The sequence below is a fragment of the Amphiura filiformis genome, chromosome 13, assembly GCF_039555335.1.
Source record: "Amphiura filiformis chromosome 13, Afil_fr2py, whole genome shotgun sequence".
NCBI lineage: Eukaryota > Metazoa > Echinodermata > Ophiuroidea > Amphilepidida > Amphiuridae > Amphiura > Amphiura filiformis.
In genome coordinates, this window is record NC_092640.1 from 34,242,161 (window position 1) to 34,251,172 (window position 9,012).

Sequence of the window (9,012 nt, forward strand, 5' to 3'; positions counted from 1 at the left end):
GGCAGAGATGGTTAGATGTCATGGAAGTAGTCACGGCTTTGGAATTACTGCAGGCGTAGTTACACGTTCCTTCATCATTACTCCAGTGTATGTCATATCTATTACCTCGAGATGAAAATATAGGAGTTACATGAAACATTAGGTGAGTTATAATTTATAGTTTGAAGAAAGTCCGCAGTCATGTAACCCGTCCTACACCAAAACCTGATCTTGTTATGACAATTTGATTGAAAAGGTCGTTATTTAAAGACATTTATAAGCTGTGGCATTTCTTTTAATTTATTCACTGAACCATAAAAGTGTTTTTGGATGTGTGACACCTAAATCAGGAATATCTTAAGTTAAATTATGAAAATCAATGCTTCTTTTTGATTAAAATTACTTACTTTAAGGGCAAAAAGTTGTCAAACACAAATTGAAGCATAACATGCTTTATAAGCCTATGTAGAAAAAAACCTTTTTTTGGCCGAAAATTTATAAAATGGCTGTATTTCTCAATAACGAAGATGAAAAGTAGAAACAAAACCCCGCTCACTTGATGCATAACTAATCAGTCTATATTCCATTTTTTAAAACAAGAGTATTGATTGAGTCGTTTTCGGATTATACCAAAATATCTTAGGTGAGAACTTACTGTTTTGAAACCGTTTATTTATATAGGCTCCACAGGTCTAAATCTTATTTTTCCATTATGTGCCAAGTCTAGAGCAATACTTGATGCATGGGACTTATAATATTACACAAGTTACATCAAATCCACAAATTGTACGCTTGGCTAATATTGCTTACATGTTGTTCTTCGATACAAAGCATTTTAATGCAGGATAACTATGTTATATTTGTGATGTGATCCAGCAAAATCAACACAAAGTCGGAAATAGTGATTTTCAGATATAGCCAAACAAAGGAAATAATTTCTTTTGTTGCATTTTGTTTTGGACACACTTCAACTGTTCATATCTTTGGAACTAAATGATCAATTTCAATGGGGTTTACATGATTAATGCAATCATATAGAAAACATATATGAAAATTAGATATGACCGACTTCAGGTTGATGTTGCTTGATAACAACACATTTACTAAGTAAGATAAGTTATTCTAATCAACGCAATATTATTTCAACGTTAACCATATCAGAATTGCAATATTTTAAATATTGTGACTTTTATTGCATTCTTTTTCCTTTTCCTTATTTGTTTCAATTCATTTGTTGATATTAGAGACATTGCGATGTTCCAAACGCAGCACGTGGATCGAACGTTTTCACGTACGTTTTTACGTACGTTAATACGGTGTTAAATATTGCTAGTCTCGGTTCCAAACTGGACTGTGCTCATTTGTCACGAAGGAGAACGAGTCAGCTGGAATGAAAGACTATAATATTTGATATAATCTAATCTAGGTCGATAGAGGGCATAGTGATTGAAAAAAATAACAGTAAGCTGAGTCTCTGCTTAATTCAAACAGGCCGCTTTTGATTTTGACTAAAATTTTGACCTACATGCTGATTAAACTTAATTGTTTTTGTGCTCCCCAAATATTATAGTTGCCCAAAAACATATATTTTGGTAGATTAGAGATCACTACATCCATGACGCTGACACCGCCACGTCAATGGGTCACGAATGTAATCATTCCTCTACCAAAGAAAGGTGACCTCTCTCTCATGACAAACTACCGTGGTATTTCGCTTATGTCCATTGCCGCAAAAGTGTACAACAAGATCCTTCTGAATAGGATCAGACCTCACCTTGATCCTCTACTGAGAAGCAACCAGGCTGGCTTTTGATCGGGTCGCAGCTGTGCTCAACAAATACACATTTTGAGGAGGATCATGGGAGGCTTCAAGGAGTACCAACTTCCCTTAACAGTCACTTTTGTGGACTTCAAAAAAGCCTTTGACTCCATCAACAGGTCCGTCATGTTTTCAGTGCTGCGGCATTATGGAATACCAAAGGTTGTGGTCATCCACAAACCCGGTCATAATTGTTCGAACACTTTAACATGGGTACCTCAAATATGCACCCATTCCCCCTGATCAATGTTGTTGGTTGTTTTTCTTTTGGTCATGAACCCTAGAAACATCCAACATTGATTGGTGGGGCAGGGGGAGGGTTGAAGTAATAGGAAGTGCTTCAGACTTCACGTCAAATAAAGCGAAATTTTAATATGTCAAGTATATCAGAAATACGGTCTCAAACAGTCCTACTTTGACACAAGTGTTCGAACGACTTATGTCCGGGATTGCAGGTGCTCTACAAGGACTCCAATAGTGCCGTTATGGTAGATGGCAGTATCTCAGAGCCTTTCAAAGTTGTTACGAGTCGTACTTGACTCAAGCCCAAAATCACCTTTTACCCGAACTCACACGAATGCACAACACAAATACACTGTTTGATTAAGCTAACAAAATCTAAGTCTTTAATTGAAAGCACGTTATGATTGGTATAATATATGACAACAAATGCACACACACAATAATCAAATATAATCACTCTTTATCTATTTAGTACTTAGCCAGCATTCTTCTTCTTGGTGATCATAAAGTTCTTGCAATGTTCTGGACGACTGATGTAATATATCCTTATTCACTTGTCCTGTGAAAATCAGCGAAGTCCATTGTACACTTGCATTTATAAATCCTTGCGTATAAAATCCTCATACGAAAATGGTGCTACTTTCTCCCAAGTACTAAACTCCTTGCGTCGTTCTCCAAACGCGTTTATAACTCCTTGCGCAGTTCTCCAAATACTAAACTCCTTGCGCCGTTCTCCAATACTAAACTCCTTGCGCAGTTCTCCAAATCTCTTTACTCCTTGCGCTGCTTTCTCCAAAATTGGTGCTATTTCCACCTTTCACACAATATCTTCAGGAAGCAGGACTGCGATGCAGTTGTCCCCACTTATATTGACAGTTGCGTTGAATCAAAACACCAGACTTCAGCAAGTCGACAGAAGAATATATTTTCCTTTCTTGGAAGAAGTACGTTCTTTGACGTATTCTAGATCTTCTCCGACAACACTGGCAAATAGTAGTACTTTGACTACATAAAATATTTCTGGTGTGCAATTTCCTTTCTTTGAAGGAATTGGACTGTAAGCATATTAGCTAGCTAACCCAGATCAACACTATAAACTGTGAATGATTATGTTTACCTTTTCTTATATACCAAGCACTGGGGAAAACCCCATTCTATCAATAGGCTATTACTATTTCACACTATTCTGCAGTCTGGGAAATTCCCAAGTCTTAATTATACATTAACCTTTCATATTTCATCACTTCCTGAGGGGAATCCCCTGACATCACTTCCTGAGGGGAATCCCGTGACATCATCTTTACTTTACAACCTCAGGGGGGTTTCCAAATATTCCAAATTAGATATGATTCAATTTGTTTTGCTCAATTTGAGAGGGAATTCCCCAAAATGTCATCACTCATGTAATTTTGTAAACAAAGATAAATCATCAAATTAAATTACTCAGGGCACATCACAAAGTAACAACTGGAGTGCTTCAGGGTGATGTGTTGGCACCATTCCTGTTCATTATCCTGGTAGACTACCTTCTGAAGAAATCAACTTCTGGAATTGACGCTGGAATTGTTACCTACCCACGTCGGTCAAGCAGGTATCCTGCCAAGATGCTGAATGACCTGGATTTTGCTGATGATATATATTGCCCTGCTGGAATCTTCCATAGCCCGGGCCCAGTCACAGCTTACTAGGACTGCAACTGCAGCAGCAGATCTAGGCCTTGTCATCAGCGCATCTAAGACAGAATATATGACTGCAAATTGTAATGCCCAACCAGCACTTGAAGTCTATGGTAGTACCATCAACCATGTCACAGACTTCAAGTATTTGGGTTCCAAGATGGGCTCTAGTGTTGGAGACCTAAAAAGAAGAAAAGCACTAGCCTGGGATGCTTTTTGGAAACTGGAACACCTTTGGAGAAGCCCGTCCCTGCCAATCGAAACAAAAATCAAGCTGTTTCAGACAACATGTGTTACTGTCTTTCTGTACGGGTGCGAGTCATGGGTAATTATCAAGGACATGGAAAACAAGATCAATGCCTTTGCAACATCTTGCTACAGAGTCATGTTAAACATCAAGCGTGTGGATCGGATTCCAAATGAAACCATCTACAACCTGACCAACACCACTCCACTGGTTGCCAGAGTCAAGTTTCATCAACTCAAATTTCTTGGCCATATACTGCATCTTGAAGATGGCGAGCCTGTGAAAGAATATGCCCTTTATATCCCACCACATGGGAAGAGGAAACCGGGACGGCCGCGCACACTGTACCTACAGTATGTCCAGCACCTCCTAGGAGATACTGAAGGGATGCTGCAGCCAAACAAAATTGTTTCGCTTGCCCAAGATCGCAACAGTTGGAGAAAGCCGACTGATGATGATGACATCCATACATCATGACTTTACTTTCAAAATGAGACTTTTTTGTCAAAGTGGGCGCGTTGCATGGACTTAGACATGAGGTAAAATCAGCATATTTCAACGTAACAACTGAGTTTTATTCTACGTTGGAATCCAAAAAGGGAAATCGCAATGTCATTTTTGTACGCAAAGTATCACACACATTTCAATGGGCAATATCTGCGTATGAATATTGCGTTTACATTTAGTCCATTTTAACACATCGCTGTACCTTTATTATGATGATTTGTTACAAACAAAAGGATCATAATAATAATTAGACTTTCCTTCGTATGTTCATCACCTTTGACTGTATTTAACGTATTGTGAAATGGACAAATTTTGTGCATTTTCAACGATGTATCTCGGGATGTATCTATGTCGATTTCGCACGTGGAATATCTTCAAATTAGCTAAATACGTGACCTCACTTCGATACAGGAGAGTGGTTTTGAATAGATCAACGTACGTCCGATGTCTACGTTTAGAAATCGCAATGTCTCTAATAATATTTTTAAACATTAATTTTTATAATCATAACATTAGTGTTTCACATAATAATTCGAATAAAGTTTAAAGAGTGAAATTTAGCAACCGGGGACAAATACAGGTATCTTCGCAAAAGATGCCGTATTTTGTAATCTTCAATCTTGTGATTGAAAACAAAGAAGCTAAAGGAACTGAAACTTACTGTTAACTGATCAGAACCATTTTTAAATTTTTTATGACAAGCAAACTTCTTTTTGACTCAGGGTGTAATACAATCAAAATATGTCTTTAAATAGTATTACAATTCGTAGAACAATAATAATAATAATAATAATAATAATAATAATAATAATAATAATAATAATAATAATAATAATAATAATAATAATAATAACAACAACAACAACAACAACAACAACAACAACAACAACAACAACAACAACAACAATAATAATAATAACATTAAAATCATTAAAATGACTACTGATTAAAAGCAAAAGAGGGTTCATGCATCAAAGCATGTTTGTTTCATTCAAGTTATTAAAACTAACTTGGCGTAATTGGATACTATAGTTTCTGTATTATGTTTTTTCCTTGTTTCATGATTAACGTTTTGAGGAAAATTGTAATTATAAACAAGCGAAATACATCATCGTTACCATGGTCACCCCGTATTAATAATCATTGTGCTACGAAGTAAACCTGTACTAAACACAGCCAAATTAAAAAGTCTCCAGTAGTTCCATCCCCATTTAATCAGAGTCTGATGAGTTTATGGCAAAATAATTTACATAATAATTTTCTATACACTTTCCTTCGAAGGTTGATACCAAATTTGATATCAAAGTTTAATCATCGTGAACACAGGAACCGTTGTTTGGAAATTCGTGCAATTTTAAAATGACAAATTACGAATTTACCACGCAAAAGTCAATGAATGGTATCAGCTTATTATGTGGCCTGAAGCAACCTGTACAGGAATCATTGTACACTTGCCTGCGCACAATTGAAAGAGCGGGTAATTGATTTGCATTTTGACATGCATGGGTAAACCTTTAACCTGCTGGCCTATTCAGGCGACGTAATTCTTGGCACTCACGCTAGCTCCGCTACGTGATACAATTATTAACTATGTCATTTTTAAAATTGCACGAATTTCCAATCAACGGTTCCTATGCTCACGATGGTTAAACTTTTAATATCAAATTTGGTATCAACCTTCGGAGGAAAGTGTATAGAAAATGATTATATGATTTGTTTTGCCATAAACTCATCAGATTCTGATTAAATGTGGATGGAACTAATGGAGACTTTTTAATTTGGCTGTGTTTAGTTTGGTACTATGCTTATATTTTGTTCACAGCTTCAAAATGTGAATTGCACACATTCCTAACTTTGCAATATGAATTGTTTAATATTACAATACTACAATTATGTAGGCCGGCTGCCGGTTTTGCTACTACACGTACTCTGTATTTTGTCAGGTAAGTTACCTATTCAAAACAACTCCCTCTTCACAGCGCCTTTTACCACAATATACGAGTTTACTTTGTTCAGGGAAGCAAAATTACAAGTCTTTTACACTATTAATGGGAGGACTTGTCGGTGTAGTGGTTGATGCACTCGCCTCCCACCACAGCGGCCCGGGTGTGATCATATGGGGTATAATCTTCTTCCACGGTAAACCAAACAGCTTCCGTGGTAAACCGTATAGCGCCATCACTTGATGAAAGTACGTTATTAGTAGGCGTGAGTTAAAAGCTATCTGGGCTAGAACCATTGCGACTGTAGGGGTGAGCTTGCCTACTGGTAAAAACAAATACTCGTGGCGGTTCATAATACACGTGTAGTTTAGTGTTCGTTAATACTGCTGTTTTCTTCTTGCGTCGTTCTCCAAACGCGTTTATAACTCCTTGCGCAGTTCTCCAAATACTAAACTCCTTGCGCCGTTCTCCAATACTAAACTCCTTGCGCAGTTCTCCAAATCTCTTTACTCCTTGCGCTGCTTTCTCCAAAATTGGTGCTATTTCCACCTTTCACACAATATCTTCAGGAAGCAGGACTGCGATGCAGTTGTCCCCACTTATATTGACAGTTGCGTTGAATCAAAACACCAGACTTCAGCAAGTCGACAGAAGAATATATTTTCCTTTCTTGGAAGAAGTACGTTCTTTGACGTATTCTAGATCTTCTCCGACAACACTGGCAAATAGTAATACTTTGACTACATAAAATATTTCTGGTGTGCAATTTCCTTTCTTTGAAGGAATTGGACTGTAAGCATATTAGCTAGCTAACCCAGATCAACACTATAAACTGTGAATGATTATGTTTACCTTTTCTTTTATACTAATCACTGGGGAAAACTCCATTCTATTAATATTCTATTACTACTTCACACTATTCTGCAGTCTGGGAAATTCCCAAGTCTTAATTATACATTAACCTTTCATATTTCATCACTTCCTGAGGGGAATCCCCTGACATCACTTCCTGAGGGGAATCCTGTGACATCATCTTTACTTTACAACCTCAGGGGGTTTCCAAATATTCCAAATTAGATATGATTCAATTTGTTTTGCTCAATTTGAGAGGGAATTCCCCAAAATGTCATCACTCATGTAATTTTGTAAACAAAGATAAATCATCAAATTAAATTACTCAGGGCACATCACAAAGTAACAACTGGAGTGCTTCAGGGTGATGTGTTGGCACCATTCCTGTTCATTATCCTGGTAGACTACCTTCTGAAGAAATCAACTTCTGGAATTGACGCTGGCATTGTTACCTACCCACGTCGGTCAAGCAGGTATCCTGCCAAGATGCTGAATGACCTGGATTTTGCTGATGATAAATATTGCCCTGCTGGAATCTTCCATAGCCCGGGCCCAGTCACAGCTTACTAGGACTGCAACTGCAGCAGCAGATCTAGGCCTTGTCATCAGCGCATCTAAGACAGAATATATGACTGCAAATTGTAATGCCCAACCAGCACTTGAAGTCTATGGTAGTACCATCAACCATGTCACAGACTTCAAGTATTTGGGTTCCAAGATGGGCTCTAGTGTTGGAGACCTAAAAAGAAGAAAAGCACTAGCCTGGGATGCTTTTTGGAAACTGGAACACCTTTGGAGAAGCCCGTCCCTGCCAATCGAGACAAAAATCAAGCTGGTGCAGACAACATGTGTTACTGGGTTTCTGTACGGGTGCGAGTCATGGGTAATTATCAAGGACATGGAAAACAAGATCAATGCCTTTGCAACATCTTGCTACAGAGTCATGTTAAACATCAAGCGTGTGGATCGGATTCCAAATGAAACCATCTACAACCTGACCAACACCACTCCACTGGTTGCCAGAGTCAAGTTTCATCAACTCAAATTTCTTGGCCATATACTGCGTCTTGAAGATGGCGAGCCTGTGAAAGAATATGCCCTTTATATCCCACCACATGGGAAGAGGAAACCGGGACGGCCGCGCACACTGTACCTACAGTATGTCCAGCACCTCCTAGGAGATACTGAAGGGATGCTGCAGCCAAACAAAATTGTTTCGCTTGCCCAAGATCGCAACAGTTGGAGAAAGCCGACTGATGATGATGACATCCATACATCATGACTTTACTTTCAAAATGAGACTTTTTTGTCAAATTGGGCGCGTTGCATGGACTTAGACATGAGGTAAAATCAGCATATTTCAACGTAACATCTACGTTTTATTCTACGTTGGAATCCAAAATGGGAAATCGCAATGTCATTTTTGTACGCAAAGTATCACACACATTTCAATGGGCAATCTCTGCGTATGAATATTGCGTTTACATTTAGTCCATTTTAACACATCGCTGTACCTTTATTATGATGATTTGTTACAAACAAAAAGGATCATAATAATAATTAGACTTTCCTTCGTATGTTCATCACCTTTGACTGTCTTTAACATATTGTGAAATGGACAAATTTTGTGCATTTTCAACGATGTATCTCGGGATGTATCTACGTCGATTTCGCACGTGGAATATCTTCAAAAATAGCTAAATACGTGACCTCGCTTCGATACAGGAGAGTGGTTTTGAATAGATC